Here is a 26,162-nt window from a genome sequence, read left to right as displayed (position 1 = left end):
CGCTTTGATGTCATGCAAGCGAGCCAAACACCCGTCCAAATGTGCACTTCACATTTCCATATCATAAAACTCATGTCATATACAGTGTCAACGTTCATGATCAGTATGTTTGATGTACAGTTACCAGATGACATGGTGTCATACCCTGGGTTGTCCTGAACAGAATGACCCTGTGTTTTGTCTATCGTGAAGAACACGCACCTGAATGCACTCATGACTCCTTTCTATGCTCACCAAAATTACAATTTGTTTCTCTGAATTGCTTTGTGAAGGCCTAACACTGTAAGATTATATTGTATTACTTAGCTAGGCATGTTGGCAATAGAACGAGCTTTCAAATGATGCCCACCTGACCCAGATTGCGATTTATAATGGGCTGTTTTTCGATTGTGTAAACAACAATAGTAAATGTGTGATGGGGGGACTCAGGGCTGTGTTCCTAACAAAACAACTACCGTGCAAGTCTGCTTGCTCTAGTTCCTCAACGGCACAGTTAGGAGACCTCAAAAAAGCACCTAAAGACTATTCGTTGAGTCATAAAAGTGCATTGAAATTACATGGGCACACTTTGGAGAAGTGTGTGCCCACCTCGAACTAAAACCCTTAGTCCTCTCAATCAAACCCTTGTCATTTGTTTGTCTTATGTTGCACCTACCCCACATTTTCCAGGAATATTCTTATCATGTTACTGAATGTATCCAGAGTAGTTTCTGATTTTGTTATCAACAAAATGTGGCAAAAAGTACAGCAAATGTAAAACGCACATCAAATCGACAGTGGGGGTTTGACAGTTTGGACTCATGTTTGGTCTCATGTGTGTCCTCAACTTTGGTCTAATCATTTCCCCATAATCTCCCAAACTGTGCCCTTTCTATTGCGTGCATGCTTATGCATTTCATATTTCTTCTGTAAGAAACGTTTCAATATATTCCTATCCATATAGGCCAATTCCCACAAGTCTAAAGGGTTAACAAACATGTAATAAGATGGTCATCCTCCACAACATTTTTTAAAAATGTTATTTGACTAGGCAAGTCAGTTAATTCTTATTTAAAATTACGGCCTAGGATTGGTGGGTTAACTGCCTTGTTCAGGGGCAGAATGACAGATTTTTACCTTGTCAGTTCGGGGATTCGATCTAGCAACCTTTCGGTTACTGGCCCAACGCTCAAACTACTAGGCTACCTGCCGCCCCACATTGCAGATGTCAATGGATGATTGATTACCTAGCAAGCTAGCAAGCCAGCGAGGCAAGGTAAAATATCACAAATAGAGCTAGATAAAGACAGAAGAATATACTTGTCGAGCATAGCTAATCAGTCTTGTGTGTTTACATGGCAATCATTCACTTGCTGCTAAGTTTTGGGGAAAAAAAGACATCCGGACAGGACAAAAACAAAGACATCCAGACAGGACAAAAAAAAAAGACATCCGGACAGGACAAAAAAAAGACATCCGGACAGGACAAAAAAAATGACATCCGGACAGGACCAAAAAAAAGACATCCGGACAGGACAAAAACAAAGACATCCGGACAGGACAAAAACAAAAGACATCCGGACAGGACAAAAAAAAAGACATCCGGACAGGACAAAAAAAAAAGACATCCGGACAGGACAAAAAAAAGACATCCGGACAGGACAAAAAAAGACATCCGGACAGGACAAAAAAAGACATCCGGACAGGACAAAAAAAGACATCCGGACAGGACAAAAAAGACATCCGGACAGGACAAAAACAAAGACATCCGGACAGGACAAAAAAAAAGACATCCGGACAGGACAAAAAAAAGACATCCGGACAGGACCAAAAAAAAAGACATCCGGACAGGACAAAAAAAAAGACATCCGGACAGGACAAAAAAAGACATCCGGACAGGACAAAAACAAAGACATCCGGACAGGACAAAAAAAAAGACATCCGGACAGGACAAAAAAGACATCCGGACAGGACAAAAACAAAGACATCCGGACAGGACAAAAAAAAGACATCCAAAAAGCGTCAGCGTCAGTCCGTGCTTACTGAGGTATAGTCTACAGTGTCGCCTGAAAAGGAATTTTAGGAATGCCCATCTATGTGGGAGGCCTACCTTTTGTAAAACACCAAAACAAAGGACGGCCGATCCGGTCATGACCAAAAAAAACATCTAAAAGACGGGAGTGTTGGCCACAATGGACTTTTATGAATGCCCATCCGTATGGTAGGCCCATCGTTTGTAAAACAGGCCGTTGCCTTGGCTTTATTAGTCCTGATTCCTGTGACCTAATCTATTTGGTTATTAAAGCTCTGAAAATCAGCTACATTAACCTATTTGCAATGTGTTTACACAGCGGGAAATGGAAACGTTTCTTTTTTCGCTATGATCGTAAAAAATGTACGGATACAAACTTGAAACCACTGATCATGACAATTAAGCCCATGGGAACAAACTCCTGAACGGTAGTTGTGAGTAGCCTGATTGTCCATTTTACTTTGACCTGTCCTGTTTTTAGGATATACTGTTTGTTAACACGTCATCGCATTTTTTTTATTTGACTGGGTGCCATTTAGGTTAGGCAATTTGATCTGAGAAACCTACATGATGCAAACGTTTCCGTCTCATTACATTGTCATCCATTTTATCTCCGGCCTGTAGGCTACAGAAAAGGCCACATACTCTTTGCTTTATTTGCTACATGATCTATGTTAAATGTTTTTGTTGATGGAACGTTGGTGGAGCGCAACAGCGATGCATCTCTACAACAGCACCCTGGAGATTCGCGCTGGGAATGGACAAGATAAATATTTTGCCTCCCTGACTTTGACGAAGCGGGCACTGCTTATCACAGGGCGGCGTCAGCGCTCACCCAAAAAGACCAAATGTCACTGGTTGAGAGGAATTGTCATTGTTTTGGGGGTAGAATTATGTGTTGATGGAGGTGCATCCTGGTCAGTTTAACTCAGAAAATCCTGCCATAGGCATCCGCCTAATCCTGCCTAAAGAGCGGGCCGGCCCTGGGCCTGAAAACGAAATCACAATTACAAAACGGGTCACCCACCTGGTTTATACCTGCAGAGCGCTCTGGGTGTACTTGGTGGATCCAGTGATCTGAAAAAACAATTAAAACAGTATGTAAACCTCCTGTATAGTTCAAACTGCCAAGCCTTTGCAGTCCTCTGGCTGTGGTAACAGTGGACACATCAACAGATCATGTAGTAGCATCAAACAACCACTAGATGGAACTCTTGAACTACTCACCTTTTTAGTAAGCAAACACTTTCTATTAGAACCCAACCTCTGACAACACAGCACTGAATAGCCCCACACCACAGTAGGGTAATTCAGTAAGTGCTCTATCCTGTCGACAATGCACTGTAACAAACAGAGTTCACATGAAGGGCTGTAATCACGATCAGAAGTGGACACACCAGGAGGGTGAGTGTATGGACTCCACTCACTGCTTGGTTTGTCAGTGTGCCTCAGGGTCTGTCTGACCCTTGACAGTGGATCTGCCTCTAACCCCAACCTGAAACGACAGGCCAGAAATGAACTAAGGACTGCACAGAATTATACTCTCCCCTTATCCAATATCAACACAGTTACAGCGTACTCTGGCAGCACACAGAACTGAAAAGTCAAAGTGACAATTGTAGGTGCAGGGAACCATATTCATCAGAAAACAAGAACGATTGAACATAGCATGGGTATTGTTATGGTGACATGGTACCCTCACTCGTGTTCGGTGAAGAAGTCGAACGTAGTGTGCGCTCTTGTTAAGTAGCTAATCAAGCAAAAATAAGTGTGTGTGCATCCTATTCACAACAGCTGAATTTAATTCAAGGGCACAGATGCTGCCTACTGGACATCACAGAGACACACTTCCTTTGACACATCACGACGTCCTCTACAGACAGCTGTGGGCGTTCACGGCTCCAGAATAATGCTAGCGAGGTCCTCCATTCCAAAACTGCAGCTTCACTTACAGCACAATGGCTTGCGCCATGGTTCAGATGTTTAAGCAGTACGCGCTCTCGTGTTCTCTTGGCCTTTTCAACGTCAAAATGTATTAATTGATTCACTTAAACAGCTCTGAATCTCGTTTGCCTCGATTCATCATAGATCATTCCAGGTCATTCCTCAAAACATTTATTCATGACAAAGCCATGGAAGCATTCTCGCACGCATTGCACAGATAGCAATCTGCAGATAAGTGGTGATGAAGAAAAGGCACTCCGTAGCAAACTGCCTGCTCTCTCCCCCTGCTTCACAAGCCTATCTGCATTCAGGTCTCGTCAATATGTTGACATCTTAATCAGTTACTGGTGTCAGCTGCATCATTTCTCTCCCCCTGCACATCATGATTCTAGGGACTAGGGACAGGGGAGAGGGGAGTAGTCAGCCCATTCAACATCCAACCCGCTCCGAGGCTCTGGGGTTACGTCCCAAACGGCACCTATCCTACTCCCTACCTAGTGCACTAGTTTTGGCGTAACACAGTTGTCTTGACCCCCCGCAAGGTTAGAGTCCCCCCCCCCCCCATAAAAAACAAATGTAGAATGCGTCAGCCAGACTAACATCGATGATAGTCTTTCTGTGGTACCAGGGCACGTAGCCTATAGTCTTGCTTTAGGCATTTTACATTGACATTTTAGTCATTTAGCAGACGCTCTTATCCAGAGAGACTTACAGCAGTGAGTGCATACAGCAGTGAGTGCGTACTTCAACTAATGGATCAATATTTATTGGTAGGCCTATTTGGTGATTATTTTCTCATGTTAAGCCTAACATTTTGCGAAGCTTTACATGGTGTCGCAAAGCTGCCGTGATTTAATGAAATGACTTGTTCAGTAATTAAAGTTAGAAATTCAAACATTGCAGATTGCAAAAAAATAAATGGCGATACAACAGCATACTAATCAGAAACCAATATGTTTGATTTGCTTGAGCCCTTAAGAACTGTTATCCACTAAAGATGATCTGTTTCCATCTGCCAATTCATTTCCTGTCCTGTATCCAGATGAACTATATAGGAAGCTCTGGGATAGGTCGTCTCTTTCCGTAACGTGTTGAGGCCGGACAATAAGGAGAACGCGAGAGGCTCAATTAAAGATGTTTTCAGAACTGCTGTATCGTCCCAGTTTCCCTGATGTTGCTACGGCAATCAAGCTGTTTTTACCATTCTGTCACTTCTGCAGAGAGATCGCTTTCTAAACTAAAACTCTACCTAAGAACAATGCGTAACGCTCTCGGTCTGATCTGTGCTTTTGAACCCCTGAGTAAGCTCCACTCATTCCACTGGCACCGTCGGAGCCTTTACCACGGCATGTGTTCACCGATATCCCCTTACTTTCAATCAATGTTTTCTATTTCAAGGCCTGAGGCACTTTGATCAGTCACATTCTTGAAGCCCAAGAAATAAATACTTAGCTTCCTACTGCATATGGAAATGAAAAAGGTTTATGAATGACTTTTTTTGAGGATATTTTTTATTTATTTTTTACTATCGATGACAGGCACATGGTCCCCTAGAGCTCGTGGGCCCCCACGCCGTTCAGGGGCTGCGCCAGTGGCTCTGGTCAAAAGTAGTGCACTACAAAGGGAATAGGGTGCCATTTGGGACACACACACCAGAGGGCTCCAGGGCTATGGGGCAGGTTACTCAGGCAGAACCAAATGTGCTGATGGTAATTTGGTACACCAGTGATTCCATTTGATGTTTTATGGTTCCTGATGTTTAGGGTAATTTCCCTGTGCATAGAGAGAGACTGTGGTCACAAGTGACAATGGATTGAAAACTCTGGGTGTTAGACAGAGTATTGGTTCAGTTTACAGTCCATAGTGCTTCTAATGGCCAAGGAAATATGACACAAAAAGAATAATAAAAAGCACATTTTGTGGGAGCCACATGCAAATATTCCTGCTCTAGCTCTATTTAAAAAAAGAAAGACTGGATATCTCCACACTGAACCATGTAGAGAAAACAAACATTCCCACAGTCTAATGTTTGAGAGGAGCACACACTGTAACGAGTGCGCTGAGAGTCAGGAAGCAAGTTCAGAGAGTGCCCGTTTTAATGAATAAACACAACGTAATACAAAATAAGAAACACGAACAACGCACAGACATGACACAGGAACAGAAACAATAACGCCTGGGGAAGGAACCAAAGGGAGTGACGTATACACGGAAGGTAATCAGGGAGGTGATGGAGTCCAGGTGAGTCGGATGACGTGCAGGTGCGCGTAACGATGGTGACAGGTGTGCGCCATAACGAGCAGCCTGGTGACCTAGAGGCCGGAGAGGGAGCACACGTGACACACAGTCTCTTTCGGAGCGTGGACCTCGTAAAGGGCTGATAGAGCCATCATTGTCCACAACCAGACCACAGAATGAGAGTGAATGAGAGGAGGAAAAACATTTTGGTTAGGTTGAAGGTTGCTGTTAACAATGCACGTACATATTGTATTGTATTGTGTGTGTATTGTGAGACGAAGAACCTATGGGTTTTCCCCCCCTTCTTCCTGAGGGGTGTTCACTTCCTCCCTCGTCTGTTTCGACCCCTTGGCCTGTACGGCTCCCTCCCGCTCCTGGGCACTTGTCCAAACTCTTCCAGTTGTATGCCTCTTGAATGAGCAGGGCAAGCCCATCATCACATCAACACAACTCATGTATGGGAATCAAAACAAATTCCTGTCACGCCATAGTGAGGATGGAGCACGGAGCAACAACCAGTGATGTTGACTCACTGTCAGAGTGCTTTGCTTTCGAACGGTCCCAATGTTGAGCGGTCTGGGGTGGCTCTTTTAAACATATGGGATTCAGTGTATAAAGCGATTTCTATTTCATTACATTGACGTTACATTAACGTTACATTGACATATTGTAATGCGGGATCTTTTCACTGTTAAATATTGGTGTGTGAAACTTATACTGTAGCCTATGTAATGTTAGGTTAATTTACAAGCAGAGAGAAACATTAAAGACATGCTCCGGTACTTCAGCGACTAAGAAAGCATTTTTTAAACCTCCCGCTTTGGGCTGAATTTTGTCAATGTGTAGTTCATACATGCATAATCTAGGAGCAGAATTACTGTCGTACCTCAATTAGACACAAAATCCCTAGTTTGAAAGCGACTGTTTTCTTGAAGCTGTGCCATGCCATTTTCCCTACATTTCCCCCACGTTGGCCAGCCCCCTAGCAATTTGAGTTCTAGCCAATGAGCTTCAGCCCATCACATTTAAGTGACAGCTGTCAAGAGGTCTGCCCAGCGTTATCCAATGAGGTTGCAGGGCAGGCCCAACAACTCAGTGGACACAGCAAAGAGAAAGAGAGAGAGCGAGAGAGAGAGAAAGAGCAATGATGTGGTGCACATATCTGCACATATATGATGTAGTACACAACTTTCGGGGACCACTTTTGGATCGTGAGTGCTACTTTCAGAACTACTGGCTAAAAAGTATACAAGAATCTCTTTAAGGGGATGGGACTGGAAAAATGTTACCCTTCTAAAATTCATAGACAGAGCTATGGATGCAAGGACTGCCCATCTGTGATCAAATGCCATCATACTGCATTGCTGCAACAGTAAAAAACGAAATATTTATATGTTTTATTGTCACATACACTGGATAGGTGCAGTGAAATGTGTTGTTTTATAGGGTCAGCCATGGTAGAACAGCGCCTCTAGGGAAAATTAGGGTTTGTTCCTTGCTCAAGGGCACAACGACAGATGTTTCACCTTGTCGGCTCGGGTATTCGAACCAGCAACCTTTCGGTTACTAGCCCAACGCTCTAAAGCGTCTATAACACCATTATATTGTCATTGATAATACACTACCACTATGTCTGGTGGAATGATCATAGGACAGGCCTACATACATATCCCACTGTACATACGATACATGCCTAATCGATTGTTCATACACTAACGGAAAACTGTAATTCATACAGTCATTTTGAGTATTATCAACAGTAAAAAAACTCTGAAATGTTTTACTGCAGCATACTGTAAATTATGGTGCATTGTGGGAAAATGTTGTGGGCGGGGAAAGAATTGCTGTATTTCCAATGGTACTGTAATCAACCCCACAGAATACAGTGCCGTACGGTACCTTTGTAGCACCAAAAACCTTTTGACCACTAGTGAGTGCACGGTTTGTTGTTTCTGTCTCATTAACATATTTTGAGGTATGCCTTGTAAGAGGCTATATTTGTTGCACCCGTGAGTGAGAATGCTGTACCAATTTAACTCCTGTGTAGTTATAGTGCCCCGTCAGTTTGTATAGGGGACATAATGGAGTGGCAGCAAGTCTTAAACCTTAAATGGTTGAGCATTTTCCCATGTCCTTTTGTTAAATTTTGCCCTGTAGTTGCCGCAAGTTTGGAAGCCTTCATTAAGTCCTCTAGAAGTGCCACCAAATATTCTTGAATATGGTGTAATGTTTAAACACTTTACCTAGCAGCCAACCTGCTTGCACCAATCGCTTGTAATTACAGTAAAATACTATGAAATACAAACCCTTCCCTCAATGAATTTCATTCATCCATTCATTCATCCATTCATCCATCCATTCCGATTAAGGTAGTGTTTACTTTTTTTTACAGTATAATACAGTCAATGTTACAGTATTGTACTGTGTGTCATTACACAGTACTTGCTTTGATACCGTATTTATATTACAGTAGGTGTACTGTTATATGAAATACAACATTTTACTTGCCACCTAGCTGCCTGTAAGCTACTGTGAAAATCATGGTAACCCCTTTAGTGTAGGTTACATCCATAACCAATTCAAGGCAACACAGTAAGGGCGATGCCTGCCCTGCGCACTATATCTCCATATTGCACAGATCAGCGTGTTCCTATCAGGGTGGGGCCCACAGGGGCAGATGGTGCTTCTCCTGGTTTCTCTACATTTAATCTGTTTTCCAAAATCATTTCCAAGAGAGGAGATTAAGATTCAGGGGATTATATTACTGGGCCTACTGTATGAAGGATGAGCACCTGCAGTGGGGGGATGGCAAAAGAAAAATAATCCACACAGAAATAAATAATCTGCCCTGAAGATATAATAGAGGAGATCCAAGAGAGAGGATGCTCGCCCCACTGCATCAGAACGCCTTAACATCCTGGTTGCTCATATTTAAATGATTAGGTGGGAAACGGTGTGGCTAATAGCCATCACTCCTAATCTGTGATACCAGGAATAATGAATACAGTGGGAACTGAAGCTTGGCAAACCTTTTTTATTCAACTTCCCAGAGCTATTTTACACAACGCCAGAAAAACCTCACAGACAGGCCTCTGAATTTATGTTAATCTCCCCTTTCTGTGTTATATCCTTTCTGTATTCTTGTGATCTTTCCTCTCCGAGTTCACCAAGCATCAGGGAAAAAACAAGCCCTGCAGGGACAGGGAGTACAGTACACATTCTTCTTCACCTCACAGCTGGTGGAGATGTTTTACCTTTAACCTTTTACTGCAGTGGGTTAAATCAGGGTCACACAGAGTGTTTCCTGGTGGTCTTTAATAAATCTACTATGAAACAGAAGTTTACACCTCACACACATGGTTATGGGCTTCAATAAAAGAAGACACCTGTACCATGTCAGATATAGAGCTTAAATGTATTACATTTTGAGTTTGCATCCCAATATTACACTTTATATACATCACAGAAGACTGAAATATAACAAAATGGTTTGACTTAGAAACACCAGATTTTCTGCGTTACATTTTTGGTTTTGTTTATTAATTATGAAATTATGAAAAGTATTAATAACATTCCACCTATGAGGCCACTGGAGGGTGATTTGGTCATTTGACTGCAGGAAAGGGCTACTTGGTTAGACAAGGTACTGCTATTGACCTGACCTCTTGACAAATGTCTTCAGACAAACATTACGTAGCATGGGAGGTCTGAGTTCTTGGTCTGCATTCACCCTGTCTAAGGCAGCGTTTACACAGGCAGCCCAATTCTGATTCTTATTTTTTTCTTCAGTAATTGGTCTTTTGACCAATCAGATCAGCTCTGAAAAAGATCTGATGTGAAAAGATCTGATGTGATTGGTCAAAAGTGTGGTTAGTGTAAAAAGAAATCGGAATTGGGCCGTCTTTATAAACGCAGCCGACGAATATTGCTGATGTTGATCAGGTTTCCCCTGTCCAGATAATCTTATTCATTATGATCTAAAAAGGCACCACTCCTACTCTGAGACACTTTATAAATACCTTCTGACTTGTCCTCCTTCTCAAAACCAAAATCAAAAGGCAAGTGTCCCTTTGGAGTCATTTGACTCACTTCTGTCAATACAAACAACAGTGCTTCCACCGAGACAGATGGTTTCTAATGCAGTAAGAGACACAATGCATCGAGCGGTCCCGGTCTCCATGTAACTCTACCGTACTCTGGGGACTCATTCACCGTAGTGGCAGTAAAGAGAAAAGCTCAGAGAAATTAAAGGGAGGTTTCACCCTGTCTGAGAGCCAGGTCATGAAATCTGCTTTGCTACAGATGTAGCGTCTTAATTTGAGCCAGTTTGCTACAGTGGGAAAATAATCCTGCAGCAACAGGAAATCTGAATTATTATGTGGATTATAACTAACAGACATTTTTGTAGAGGTTGATACATTTTCCGTTAGGGCAAATCAAATCTGAAATTTCAAAGTGGAAATTACAAACTTTAGAAGCCTTTTTAAAACTCTAACACACTACAAATTTGCATTTCCTGCTGTGCAAGAAAATTCTCAGCAACAAAAGAGAGATCAAATTAAGGACACAAACAAATAGACCCTTTAACTTTGGAAAATGTATGCCACTTAGCAGATACCTTTTTTTAATCCAAATTGATTTACAATAGAATATGATCCTAGATAAGGATGTGCTCCCATTGCTGGGAGTGTTAAGCAATCATGCAAACACGGCCCTGGACCAAGAACCATAAAACATAAAGACCCTATCCCTTTTTGATTTCGCTTTTCTAGCAGGCGGAATGCAATGTTCTTCTGGACAGACTTAACAGCTGCTAAACACTCTCAAGGACACGCCTGTAGAAGCAGGCAGTACATTAGGCTACCAAGCAGGTCAGGAAAAGACCCCAGGGTGACACCACCACATCTCCAAGGGTCACCTGGAGTTCCAAATGTCCTACAGCTGTGCAAATAGCACTTAATAAATGCACACACCACGCAGAAACATAAAGAGTGAGTGTGAAATCGTGACGAACAGATACCATGTGTGGTGTGTTATAAATCAGAAAGGGGGTTGAAGTGAGCAGCAGAATCCCTGGTGGACAGACAGATGTCTGGACAGCATACACACCCAACACGAATCAGCTCAGGCTGGAAGAAGGGGCTAACATCTGCTAATGTACTGCTCTTGACACTATTTATGTCATCTGTCTGTCTGCTGCCATGGCCCACATCTGCACTGTATTACACACACACTGGATGGGCTTGTCGTGCCAACGGAGGCAGCAGACAAACAGGCCTCTGACACACTGACGGAGAGAGGGAGGGGAGCGAGACGGAGAATGGCTCTCCCATCATGTGGTGCAGTGAAGTAGATCCACCGTCAATCCCTGAGGGACAGGAGAGTTATGTTGGTGAGGATTCAATCTGTTCTGTCAAAGCAGTCCAGCCATGTCCATATATGAAATTAGTGGATTCGGCTATTTCAGCCACACCCGTTGCTGGCAGGTGGATAAAATCGTGCACACACCCATGCAATCTCCATAGGACACATTGGCAGTAGAATGGCCTTACTGAAGAACTCAGTGACTTTCATCGTGTCACAGTCATAGAATTCCACTTTTTCCAACAAGTCAGTTCATCAAATGTCTGCCCTGCTAGAGCTGCCACGGTCAACTGTAAGTGCTGTTATTGTGAAGTGGAAACGTCGAGGAGCAACAACGACTCAGCCGCGAAGTGGTAGGCCACACAAGCTCACAGAAACGGGACTGCCGAGTGCTCAAGCGTGTAAAAATCGTCTGTCCTCGGTTGCAACACTCACTACCGAGTTCCAAACTGCTTCTGGAAGCATCGACAGCACAAGAACTGTTAGTCGGGAGCTTAATGAAATGGGTTTCCATGGCCGAGCAGCCGCACACAAGTCTAAGATCACCATGCGCTATGCCAAGCATCGGCTGAAGTGGTGTAAAACTCGCCTCCACTGGACTCTGGAGAAGTGGAAACGCGTTCTCTGGAGTGATGAATCACACTTCACCATCTGGCAGTTGCGTTTATATTTTTGTTCAGTATATATCAGCAACCATCACTCCTGTGTTCCAATGGCACGTTGTGTTAGCTAATCCAAGTTTATCATTTTAAACGGCTAATTGATCATTAGAAAACCCTTTTGCAATTATGTTAGCACAGCTGAGCAGCTTGACCGTATGGTACGTAAGAAGTGCCCATCAAGCCTATCCAACTTGTGGGAAGGAAGGAAGCATGGGATGAAATGGGATGAAATCTCTTCAGATTACCTCAACAAACTGACAACTAGAATGGCAAAGGCCTGCAAGGCTGTAATTGCTGCAAATGGAGGATTCTTTGACGAAAGCAAAGTTTGAAGGACACAATAATGATTTCAATAAAAAAAATTATTATTTATAACCTTGTCAACGTCTTGACTATATTTCCTATTCATTTTGCAACTCATTTAAGGGGTGGCAGGGTAGCCTAGTGGTTAGAGTGTTGGACTAGTAGCTGAAAGGTTGCAAGTTCAAATCCCCTTGCTGACAAGGTACAAATCTGTCATTCTGAACAGGCAGTTAACCCACTGTTCCTAGGCCATCATTGAAAATAAGAATTTGTTCTTAACTGATTTGCCTAGTAAAATAAAAAAATGTATGTTTTCATGGAAAACAAGGAAATTTCAAAGTGACCCCAAACTTTTGAACGGTAGCGTATGTGCAAATTATGTGTGAGTGATCAGGTGACGGAGTGAGTGAGTGTGCAAGCATGTAGGGCCCTATAAGTGTGCATAGAGACAGTGCAAAAATACAAATCAACTCAGATAGTACGTGTAGCTATTTTGTTAGCTACTTATTAGTCCTATTACTTGGGGATAGACTTGATGCACTGGTACCGCTTGCCGTGCGGAAGCAGACAGAATAGTCTATGACTTGTGTGGTTGGAGTCTATAACGATTTTCCGGGCCTTCCTTCCACACCGCCTGATAAAGATGTCCTGGATGGCAGGGATCTCACCCCCAGTGATGTACTGGCACCAGTGAAGTAAGAGAGGAAGTATTTGATGTAGATATGTACAGTTGAAGTCGGAAGTTTACATACACCTTAGCCAAATACATTTAAACTCAGTTTTTCACAATTCCTGACATTTAATCCTAGTAAAAATTCCCTGTCTTAGGTCAGTTAGGATGACCACTTTTATTTTAAGAATGTGAAAGTCAGAATAATAGTAGAGAGAATGATTTATTTCAGCTTTTATTTCATCACATTCCCAGTGGGTCAGAAGTTTACATACACTGAATTAGTATTTGGTAGCATTGCCTTTAAATTGTTTAACTTGGGTCGAACGTTTTGGGTAGCCTTCCACAAGCTTCCCACAATAAGTTGGGTGAATTTTGTCCCATTCCTCCTGACAGAGCTTGCTCGCACATGCTTTTTCAGAATCTGCCCACAAATGTTCTATAGGATTGAGGTCAGGACTTTGTGATAGCCACTCCAATACCTTGACTTTGTTGTCCTTAAGCCATCTTGCCACAACTTTGGAAGTATGCTTGGGGTCATTGTCCATTTGGAAGACCCATTTGTGACCAAGCTTTAACTTCCTGACTGATGTCTTGAGATGTTGCTTCAATATATCCACATCATTTTCCTTCCTCGTGATGTCATCTATTTTGTGAAGTGCACCAGTCCCTCCTGCAGCAAAGCACCCCCACAACATCATGCTGCCACCCCCGTGCTTCACGGAGGGGATGATGTTCTTCGGTTTGCAACCCTCCCCTTTTTCCTCCAACATAACAATGGTCATTATTACATTTACATTTTAGTCATTTAGCAGACACTCTTATCCAGAGCTACTTACAGTAGTGATTGCATACATTTCATACATTTCATGCATTTATTTTTTATTTTTTTGTACTGGCCCCCCGTGGGAATCGAACCCACAACCCTGGTGTTGCACACACCATGCTGGCATTGCAAACACCATGCTCTACCAACTGAGCCACAGGGAAGACGAAACAACTCTATTTTTGTTTCATCAGACCAGAGGAGATTTCTTCAAAAAGTACAATCTTTTTCCCCATGTGCAGTTGAAAACCGTAGTCTGGCTTTTTTATGGCAGATTTGGAGCAGTGGCTTCTTCCTTGCTGAGCGGCCTTTCAGGTTATGTCGATATAGGACTCGTTTTACTGTGGATATAGATACTTCTGTACCTGTTTCCTCCAGCATCTTCACAAGGTCCTTTGCTGCTGTTCTGGGATTGATTTGCACTTTTCGTACCAAATCACGTTCATCTCTAGGAGACAGAACGTGTCTTCTTCCTGAGCGGTATGACGGCTGCGTGGTCCCAAGGTGTTTATTCTTGCATACTTTTGTTTGTATAGATGAAAGTGAAACCTTCAGGCGTTTGGAAATTGCTGCCAAGGATGAACCAGACTTCTGGAGGTCTACACTTGTTTTTCTTTTCTGGAGGTCTTGGCTGATTTCTTTTGATTTTCCCATGACGTCAAGCAAAGAGGCACTGAGTTTGAAGGTAGGCCTTGAAATACATCCACAGGTACACCTCCAATTGACTCAAATGATGTCAATTAGCCTATCAGAAGCTTCTAAAACCATTACATCATTTTCTGGAATTTTCCAAGCTGTTTAAAGGCACAGTCAACTTAGTGTATGTAAACTTCTGACCTACTGGAATTGTGATACAGTGAATTGTAAGTGAAATAATCTGTCTGTAAACAATTGTTGGAAAAATGTCTCGTGTCATGCACAAAGTAGATGTCCTAACCAACTTGACAAAACTATAGTTTGTTAACAAGAAATGTGTGGAGTGGTTGAAAAACGAGTTTTAATGACTCCAACCTAAGTGTATGTAAACTTCCCACTACAACTGTAGGTAGGGATTAGGAGAAAGTGACTGGTAGCACAATAAATAATAATAATAATAATAATAATAATAATAGTAAACAGTATGACAGCAGCATAAGTGGGTGCGTGGTGGTGAGTGTCTGTATGTATGTATGTAAGTGTACGTGGTGGGTGTTAGCGAATATGTTTTTTATAACTAAACCAAGATAGACCACAGCCTGTCGTTTCAAATGGGAACAAATGAGCCATAGTAGGCAGAACAAGCAAAGAGGTGGGTATCATATTGGCGCGTTCTAGCATGTATTTGCATATTTCCATTGGAAACTCTCTGCCTACTCTGGGAAGTGCACGTGTGCAATAACTCAATTTGCCTTTGCAATTTTTTTGAAACTTTGGCAAAGGGTAAGTCACAGATTAGTTCACTCTGTTTTTAACAGATTGTAGATGTGGGAACAGAAAACTGTATTGAGATCAAATGTTTCATCGATGAGTAAATTAACAGAATGTCGGTCAAAATCCATCTTGTTCGATCTTCTCCCACGGCCGGCCACTGGGTTTCCTCTCACTACAATACTGTAGTGAGCGGAAACGCCAACCGGATGCTTCACATTTACACTGTACCAGTCAAAAGTTTGGACAGACATACTCATTCAAGGTTTTTATTTTATTTTACTATTTTCCACATTGTAGAATAATAGTGAAGATATCAAAACTATAAAATAACACATCATGTAGTAACAATAAAAAGTGTTAAACAAATCAAAATATATTAGTAGCCACCCTTTGCCTTGATGACAGCTTTGCACACTTGGCATTCTCTCAACCAGCTTCACCTGGAATGCTTTTCCAACAGTCTTGAAGGACTTCCTATATATGCTGAGCACCTGTTGGCTGCGTTTCCTTCACTCTGCTGCCCAACTCATCCCAAACCATCTCAATTGGGTTGAGGTTGGGTGATTGTGGAGGTCAGGTCATCTGATGCAGCACTCCATCATTCTCTTTCTTGGTCAAATAGCCCTTACACAGCCTGGAGGTGTGTTTTGGGTCATTGTCATGTTGAAAAACAAATGATAGTCCCACTAAGAGCAAACCAGAAGGGCAAACCAGATGGGATGGCGTATCGCTCCAGAATGCTATTGTAGCCATGCTGGTTAACTGTGCCTTGAATTCTAAATAAATCACAGACAGTGTCACCAGCAAAGCACCCCCACTCCATCACACCTCCTCCTCCATGCTTCACGGTGGGAACCCCACATGCGGAGATCATCCGTACACCTACTCTGCGTCTCACAAAGACACAGCAGTTGGAACCAAAAATCTCAAATTTGGACTCATCAGACCAAAGGAGAGATTTCCACTGGTCTAATGTCCATTGCTCGAGTTTTTTGGCCCAAGCAAGTCTCTTCTTATTATTGGTGTCCTTTAGTAGTGGTTTCTTTGCAGCAATTCGACCATGAAGGTCTGATTCACGCAGTCTCCTCTGAACAGTTGATGTTGAGATTTGTCTGTTACTTGAACTCTGTAAAGCATTTATTTGGGCTGCAATTTCTGAGGCTGGTAACTCTAATGAACTCATCCTCTGCAGCAGAGGTAGCTCTGGGTCTTCCTTTCCTGTGGCGGTCCTCATGAGAGCCAGTTTCATCATAACGCTTGATGGTTTTTGCAACTGCACTTGAAGAAACTTTCGAAGTTCATGACATTTTCCGCATTGACTGACCGTCATGTCTTAAAGTAATGATGGACTGTCGTTTCTCTTTGCTTATTTGAGCTGTTCTTGCCATTATATGGACTTGGTCTTTTACTAAATAGAGCTATCTTCTGTATACCACCCCTACCTTGTCACAACACAACTGTTTGGCTCAAACGCATTAAGAAGGAAAGAAATTCCACAAATTAACAAGACACACCTGTTAATTGAAATGCATTCCTGGTGACTTCCTCATGAAGCTGGTTGAGAGAATGCTAAGAGTGTGCAAAGCTGTCATCAAGGCAAAGGGTGGCTATTTGAATTATCTCAAATATAAAATAGATTTTTATTTGTTTAACTTTTTTGGTTACTACATGTTATTTCATAGTGTTGATGTCTTCACTACTATTCTACACTGTAGAAAATAGCAAAAAATAAAGAAAAACCCTGGAATGAGTAGGTGTGTCCAAACTTTTGACTGGTACTGTACATCTGGTGAAATATCTGTCTCATTGTTATATCTGTGGTGTTACTGTGTGTGTGTGTGCAAGAATGTGAGTGTAGGCATGATAGGTGGATATACATGTAAACAGGGCTGAAAAGTGACTTGTAGCAGGAATATATAAATACTGATGGTAATATATACATATAAACAGGAATGAAAAGTGACTGGTAGCAGGAATATATAAATACTGATGGTAATATATTAATGGTAATATATACATGTAAACAGGAGTACTAGTGACCAGTAGCAGGATAAATAGATAGATACTAATGGTAATATATACATGTAAACAGGAGTACTAGTGACCAGTAGCAGGATAAATAGATATATACTAATGGTAATATATACATGTAAACAGGAGTACTAGTGACCAGTAACAGGATAAATAGATAGGAACTAATGGTAATATATACATGTAAACAGGAGTACTAGTGACCAGTAGCAGGATAAATAGATATATACTAATGGTAATATATACATGTAAACAGGAGTACTAGTGACCAGTAGCAGGATAAATAGATAGATACTAATGGTAATATATACATGTAAACAGGAGTAATGGTGACCAGTAGCAGGATAAATAGATATATACTAATGGTAATATATACATGTAAACAGGAGTACTAGTGGCCAGTAGCAGGATAAATAGATAGATAGATAGATACTAATGGTAATGGAAATCAATAATTAATGAACAGCAGCATAGCGGTAGGAATAAATGGAATCAAGAATCATTTTAGCAGCAGCTTAGGTGTGAGGGGGAGCAGTAATTGTTAGCCATTAACATTGTGATGACCAGGGGATAGAAGATGTTTAGAGCCTTGATGCACCTGTAACGCCTGCCGGACAGGAGCAAGGAGAACAGTCCATGTCTCTCTGGTGGCTGGAGTCTTTTGCAATTTTTCAGGCCTCTCTCAGACACCACCTGACATGTACGTCCTGGATGGCTGGGAGCTCACCCCCAGTGATGCGCCGGGCTGTCCGCACCACCCTCTGTAGGGTCTTCCGGTCGAGGGCGGCGCAGTTGCCATACCAGATGGTGATATAACCAGTCAGGATGCTCTCAATTGTGCATCTGTAAAAGTTCCTAAGGATCTAAGGGAGAAGAGGCACTGCCGTGCCTTCTTCACGACCGTGCTGATGTGAGAGGGCTTGGATTTATTGATCCCTGTTCTGCATTTGTTTACCTGGAAAAGGGCTTTATTTGTGTATAACTGTAAAAAAAAAAAGGCCCTTTCTTTCAGCCAATCAGAGTGCTTGAATGTCCATTTGGACAATGGCTTCGCCCACTCTAGCTCAGAGTGTTGTTCCAAGAAGAAGACACGTTTTGGCTGACGACCAAGTTTACTATTTACTCTTGGAACATTGTGCGTGCATCCAAGAAAAAACACAAGGCATTCTGAGTATCACAAGGTTGATTCCTAAATAACTAAAGAGTGTGTGTGTGTGTGTGTGTGTGTGTGTGTGTGTGTGTGGTGTTAATACTATGTGTGATGGTGATAAAGGAATTGATATGTTTAAAGTAATGACTAAAGAATTCCACCCTGAAACGTAATTAACGATGTGAAATGTATTAGAATTATAAGACTATGTGAAATGTATTAGAATTATAAGACTATAATCCAAAAATGTATGTGTGAGACAAGTTAAGGGTGAGAAATATATGGTTGAGAAAACAAAAGGACAATTGAACTACACATGACCTGGTTGTAAACTTACGACAGGAAAGAGGCCCTGCCAAGGCCCCTCTAATCTAGGGAGGAGAGGAACAGCCAGAAAACTGCCAGGCTGGTAGAATAGTGATAAACTAGGAATGTGGAAAAAGATACAGCCCACCTACTGGTGTGTGTGTGTGTGTGGGGGGGTTATAAAGACTGTGTTCACATTTTGTTGACTTCAGAGCTCTCATGAATAAAGAACCACAAACCTTTTGCAGAATCTGAGTCTTTGCCTAATTATTATTAAAACCAGGGTCTTACAAACTTCTGGAATTGGTCAAAGCTTAAATGATTGTTTAGTTATCATCATTGGGATTGAACATTCTCGTGACAGATGTTGACGAAGATAAAACTGAGAAGCATCCGTAATGTCCTCGCCAGACAGCCTGCAGAGAGTCAGAACCTTAACAATCAGCATTAAGTACTAGCGGGTGACGGCGTCCGAAGCCAATCGCTCAGATGAGATCCAGCTAGCTGTTTTTTTCAACCACCAACCTGAATAGAACGTTAAACTAACGATTGTAGACAGTAGAGAGCTTTATTGCTAACGACTGTGTAGGCCTATGTTACACAGAGAGGGATATTAGTCAGCCAACCAGTGGCTTTGACACGAGGATACCTGAGGCACTTCCTGTTCTTACACCCAATGGCCTTGAGTTATCTGGCAGTAGCCAAATGAAAATGAGAACCCATCCCTCGGAAGATGAAATACGTTTCATAGGCAGTTAAGCACAGCACTTAAGCTGTCAAGGGTGTTCTACACTCATCACAATTCTCACCAGGAAAGGAGAAAAACATGCAGTTAAGCAACACCTGGTATGGATGGGTGGTGACTTGCTCAGATTTCTAGCCTCATTCAGTAAAAGAAAGCTATCAACACTCTTCGAGGATGATTGTACGGGACACTGAAATGTGCGGTAAGCAAATTGCTACTTCTGTAAGCAGTTTGTCTTCGCAACTTCGGTTACGTTACCGTACTATAGAATTCGCTTATTCGTTTTAGCTGGATGCTTTATCCAAAATGACATTCAGAGGACTGATAACTCACAAACACGTCATTAGGCTAGGTCCCTTTGTTGTACTGCAACGTTTTCAGCTGGAGGTACGAGCCGGCAAGAGAATGTGACCGGTCAGGTTAGCGTGTTGGTGGAGAATAATAACTCAGGCCACCACTGAGTAACGTCACACAGCACACACACACACACACACGAAAACTCCTGTCCTTCCTCCCTTTCTCCTTCCCTCCCTCCCGCCAGAGGGCTAGGGGTGCGGCGCGGCGCTATGACTCAGCGCCATCCAAATCGGGGCAGGGAGGTAGAGGACAGGAGGACAGGGTTTGACTCAGCAAATCTAGCCTTCTCCCACAGGGCAGAGCAGCGCTGCACGCTACCCTGTCATGTGTCCTATTCCCCCTCTCATCTGAGTCCCACTGGTCTGACTAAGGGGACAGGGATACGAGGCTGCTCTGGCCACTGGTAGCCCTCAAGGCCCCTGTGTGTGAGTAGAGGAACCCTGGTCATGTGGGGGACCCTCGTGGTGCCTTCAGCCTGGTACTGAACCACAGTGATACCAGGTAAACGGCTCACCTATAGGAGGGTACAGAGCAACCTGAAGGTTTACTAAGAGGTATAAACACTGAGAAACAAGGGTATTTAGACTCTTCCATGTCTAAGGGGGCAAAGACAACAACGGATTTGTCTAAATAATCCGTCATCAAAGTAAGCCCTGTGTGACGGCACATTCTCATAAACCAGAAAAGCAGGGATTTCTTCACTTCATCGCAGGAAAACGATCTCTTCAACAGATCCTCAACAATTATTCAATGAGTGTTGAGTTACAATGGAATTACAGAACTCCATTCTGAAATGTACGCACTTGCCACAGACATGATGTAACTACAACTAAGCATCTCCAAGCAACCACCGTTCCATCTTACTGCTACAGTATCTTACTCTCAGACCCTCACAGTCTGAACCAGAGAAAATAACTGTTATGAATTCTATTTTTATGGCCTGAAAAGCCTTCATAAAGCCACAGATGATTTCTTAGTTACTCACAGTATCTTGGAGAAGAGAAGCAGGAAGTAGATCAGGGTCAAGGGTCATCAATCAGTTTACGCACTGTTCTGCCAGTTCAGTTCATCCCTGTACAAGAGCAACACAGCAATGTTAAGTAAACGGCATTATTAGCCAGCTAAACTAGAGCCACTGACCTATACAAATGTAATTTGAGCCAGTTTGCTACAGCAGGAAAATAATCCTGGAGCAACAGGAAATGTGAATTATTATGTGAATTATAATGAATTGACATTTATTGTAGGGGTTGATACATTTTTTGTTAGGGCAAGGTTGCATTTCCTGCTGCAGGAAAATACTCAGCAACAAAAGAGTGATCAAATTAAGATCCTACATCTGTATGAGAAGTCAAAGAACAATGGGAATCCTGGGTATAACCTCGGTCATCTGTAATGCCCTGAAGCATGGTGGCCAGGCTCACTCAGCTCAGTTTGTCAAAGAGGGTTTTAATACAGATTGGTAAAGTGGGGCATGGTAATGAGATAATAGTGCCAGGCTAATACTCTGATAACTCTGCTGGCCACTTCACGTCCCCCTCGAGGGAGGGACTAGGGAGAGTGCAGGTCTGTAGAGTGGGACTAAAATAACCACTTCGGACAGGATGGACACTCATGACCAATGTTCTCTCTAATTTTTCCCGGCACTGAGCATATTTCAGGTCTGCTGAGCGCAAACTTGAACGTTGTGAAAAGTCTGTGCAAATTCCAGTGTGTGTTTACTGTGAACACTGAGGCTGTACCCGCTTTTAGTTACAGTTTTGACAGTGGCCAAGTAGGCTACTGTAGGCCTACCAGAGTGGCCTACCATCAAAAACAATGGAGAAAATGCTTCCCATAACTTGGAAATAGCTGTTCTATCATTCAGACTACAGTAGCAGCCAACGTGTGGTGTTCAATGTAGGCCTACATTCCATGAGGCTTTTGAAAAACAGAAAATGCAGGGCTGGACATGAACCTGTTTATCCACTTGTCCTTCAGACAAGGAGGTGACTGAAAATGTTGTTGTGTCGTTCGACGCAAGAAACCACTTGACCATTATTACAGAGAATCAGACAAATGATGCTACCCTCTTAGCTTATTCTAGCCTGCCTCAAAATACAACACTGCCCCTTTAAGACAAATATAAGCCGTATTCAAAAATGTCTAGCACTGTACACATTTTGTGCTCTTGTAGGAAGCAATCACTCCTCTATTGCTGACTACAAATTATCCATAACTGGGCTAATCACTCACTAACTAGCATAGGATAAACAAAATGTGCACGTGGCACATTGCAGCTCTCGCTTTGATCTCAAAACAAGCGCATAACATGTACGTGTACATTTATTTTGCGACGCTCGCGTCGTGTGGTCAGCATGTTACAGGGTAAAAGTTCAATCTCCTGCTGCTGACATTTCTACTGCAGGGCAGTTTAGAGGGAACATTGCTCATCACCACATATAAGACCTAGAGCAGGTGTGTTCACATCGTACCCTGGAGGTCCGAAGTACGGCTGGTTTTCTGTTCTACCTGATCATTAATTGCACCCACCTGATGTCCCAGGTCTAAATGAGTCCCTGATTACAGGGGAAGAATGGAAAAAAGCAGTGGAACTGACTTCCAGGTCCAGATTAGGATTTGATGGGACATACAGACACACAATCGCCAAGTCCAGTGGGTCTACTACTCTCTTTGCCGACGTGATGCCAGTACAGCGCTGACGGGTCAGACTAGCGGCAAACAAAATACCAATGTTCTACTTTGTTGAGCAGCAAGCCCAATCAGAGACTGGCTGGCGATGGGACCGTGATGAAGACAGCTTCGCTGTCCAATCGGTGATTGTTATTTATTACATGTATTGCATTGGAGCCAATGAGAAGGTGTTGCCTAACTTTTCTGGTAGTGCTACTGTGTCAGTCAATCACCTTCCGTGGCTCTATGGTGGAGGTAGGGGGTTCCTGGCTGATAACCTCCCAGGAAACGGAGCCGCCAGCTGGGCACTCAACCTGACCCGGCTCTGCACTGCACTGCACTGCACCTGACCTGCAGTGGTGACGACACTGCACCAGTCCCACGGTACAGTCCCGGTCACGGTGACCTACATCTCTCCACCGCTCTCGAACTGAGCATGATGGATGTAGCCCTGCACTAGCACAGTGGCAAGGAAGAACTCCCCTAGAAGGAAGAAACCTCGAGCGGAACCAGTCTCAGAGGTTCACTCTTTAGAACAAAAAGGGTTCTTCGGCTGTCCCCAAAAGGAGAACCATTTGAATAACCCTTTTGGTTCCAGGTAGGACCCTTTGAACAGAGGGATCTACGTGGAACCCAAAAGGGTTCTCCCTGTAACCAAAAAGGGTTCTATGGGGACAGCCAAAGAACCCTTTTGGAACCCTTTTTTCTAAGAGTGTAGATAGGGGTGTCTTATCAGCCATTCATCTCCCTGTAATGGGGATACATCAACCAACATGTCCTCTGATACCATACACTGTCTGTTGAAAACAGGAGGGCCAGACAAGCAGCCTGCCACAGACTCAAAGGCCTTATTAATACCAGCCCAACATCATATATAATTCATTGAGGCTGAATGGCTACAAGTGCAGGGGCAGCTGGGAGGGATCTGTACAGAACAGGGGGCCATCGCTCTCCCCTTGTCACAAAGGATCCAGCTGGCCTAGCCCATAATACTTCATCTTCTCAGTCAGCACTGCGGAGAGGTAAAGAGAGAAAGATAGAGAGAGAGAGGAGAGAGAGAGAGAAAGGAAGACAGATAGAGGGAGGGAGAGAGAAAGAGAGCGAGAGAGAGGAGAGAGAGAGATAGGGAGTGAGAGAGAAAAGACAGGGATGGATACAGGAGAGAGGGAGGGAGCGAGAGAGAGAGAAAGAGAGAGGGAGAGAGAGCGAGAAAGAGAAAAAGAGAGAGAGAGAGGCCAGACCAGACTGCTGAGACTGAATTGTAGGGAGACCATACTGAGGATCATTTGCTAACAGCTTTACACCACACGTGATATACAGTATACAGATAGCAGGAATTTTCACATGCATGTCTTGCATTGTTTATTCTTATTCACACTCCCATCACAAACAAACACAACGGCATGCACGCACATACACAAACAGTGTGAGGAACACCTGCTGAGATGCTAGGGAATCACACAGTGTTGATCTGAGAGGGATGTGCCGGACCTGTTTAATGAGCACCATGTCTCCTGGCCTGTTCGCTCCGCTCGCACGCACACACACACACACACACACACACACACACAGTCTCCTGGCCTGTTCGCTCGCTCGCACGCACACACACACAGTCTTCCGGCCTGTTCGTACGCATGCACGCACACACACACACACACACACACACACACAGTCTTCCGGCCTGCTCGCTCGCACGCACGCACGCACATACATACATACACACACAGTCTCCTGGCCTGCTCGCTCGCACGCACGCACGCACACACACAGTCTTCCGGCCTGTTCACTATCTCTATTAAAGAGACCGGTTATGAATCATTAAAGGACCACAGCACCATCTTACCGACGCGGGCACGACCCCTGTGTTAGAATAATAACACAGGGGACAGACGGGAAGTGAACAGCACTGGCTCCGTGTTACGGAGGGAGGGGGGTGCAGGACACTCCTTTGCTTGTCTCATTATGTGAAGGAGATCAGATTATGCATGCATGAAACTGAACATATTAGTTCCCCTAGCCAAAAATGACAAAGATGTGAAAGGAATAACGTCTAGCCTATGTTTACCCACTGAACGACTGTAATGACGTACTGACGGCATGATATTTGTTGTCTGTAGCTGGTGCTGGTTTGGCAATAACAGCGGTGGTCAAATGAGAGATACAGGGAGATCCTGTCTATTGAAACAGCATAAAAGGCATCCTGTGGATTCTTGGCTCTGGCCAAGCATCTCCAGCAGGCAGGGACAACATTTAGGAATCTAGTAATGAACCAGCGTCCTTTGTACCCCAGTTGATTAGAGTGTTGGAGAGAGATGAAGGCGGAATGGAGAGATAGACAGGGAGGGAAGAGTGGGACCACAACCAGCCTTCGGGGAGAGAGGCCTCTCAAACCCAAATGAGCTTGTGACAGTGGGCACAACGTACTACACAGTCACTTTTGTTATTCCCTCCCACAACGAACAATGGCCCCTGTGGATCGAGGTGTTTTCCAATCATTTCCAGTGTAATATTTTCAAGGTTACTTGAAATTCAACGTCTTTTTAAAAAGACCCACCGGCTCTGTAGCCTGGCAGAGAATTACTGGATCAACTCAGCCGTCAGTCAGTCAGTCAGTCAGTCAGTCAGTCAGTCAGTCAGTCAGTCAGTCAGTCAGTCAGTCATTCGGTAGCTCTGCACCTGCGTCGTTCGTCTGTGTGTTACTACAGAGAACTAATATTAGCCTATGTGATAGCCTCAAATAGAGGAGAGCCCTCTCTTGCTCTCTCCCTTTTAGCAAGTTAATAAAGTCAAGGGGACCGGAATAGCGAAGCGGTTTGTTTAGAATATATAACGGAATAATTTTGCCTTTCAGCAATCTAGATGGTATGGGAAAAAAACAAGCATTTCACTACACCAGCAATAACATCTGCTAAATATGTGTATGTGACCAATAACATTTGATTTGAAACGTTTTGCCCATCGAGCACCCGTAGCTAGTACCCGTAGCTAGTACCCGTAGCTAGTACCAGTAGCTAGTACCAGTAGCTAGTACCGTAGCTAGTACCGTAGCTAGTACCCGTAGCTAGTACCCGTAGGTAATACAGTAGCTAGTACCAGTAGCTAGTACCCATAGCTAGTACCCGTAGCTAGTACAGTAGCTAGTACCAGTAGCTAGTACCGTAGCTAGTACCAGTAGCTAGTACCGGTAGCTAGTACCCGTAGCTAGTACAGTAGCTAGTACCAGTAGCTAGTACCGTAGCTAGTACCAGTAGTTAGTACCGTAGCTAGTACCCGTAGCTAGTACAGTAGCTAGTACCAGTAGCTAGTACCCATAGCTAGTACCAGTAGCTAGTACCGTAGCTAGTACCAGTAGCTAGTACCGTAGCTAGTACCCGTAGCTAGTACCCATAGCTAGTACCCATAGCTAGTACCGTAGCTAGTACCCATAGCTAGTACCCGTAGCTAGTACCCGTAGCTAGTACCCGTAGCTAGT

The 26,162-nt window shown here is 43.4% G+C and overlaps 1 protein-coding gene across 13 annotated transcripts in view; it reads right to left on the bottom strand.

The window, feature by feature from the left end:
* Positions 1 to 26,162, bottom strand: part of LOC106575210 (double-stranded RNA-specific editase 1) — a 66,684-nt gene that overhangs the window by 34,106 nt on the left and 6,416 nt on the right. For 4 of the 13 annotated variants that reach the window (XM_014151559.2, XM_014151564.2, XM_045698805.1 and 1 more), the window contains exons 2-3: positions 21,003 to 21,089; positions 3,039 to 3,088 (exon numbers count right to left, since the gene is read on the bottom strand). The gene's annotated coding sequence lies outside the window, so the exon portion shown is untranslated. Of the gene's footprint in view, positions 1 to 3,038; positions 3,089 to 3,238; positions 3,507 to 21,002; positions 21,090 to 22,549; positions 22,712 to 26,162 lie in introns of those variants that run through there. The other 9 variants (XM_014151563.2, XM_014151566.2, XM_045698806.1 and 6 more) reach the window with 5 other exon arrangements.

Source organism: Salmo salar, chromosome ssa17, assembly GCF_905237065.1.
Source record: "Salmo salar chromosome ssa17, Ssal_v3.1, whole genome shotgun sequence".
Taxonomy (NCBI): Eukaryota; Metazoa; Chordata; class Actinopteri; order Salmoniformes; family Salmonidae; genus Salmo; species Salmo salar.
The sequence above is the reverse complement of the archived record's forward strand: the minus strand, read 5'-3'. Positions and strand labels throughout refer to the sequence as shown.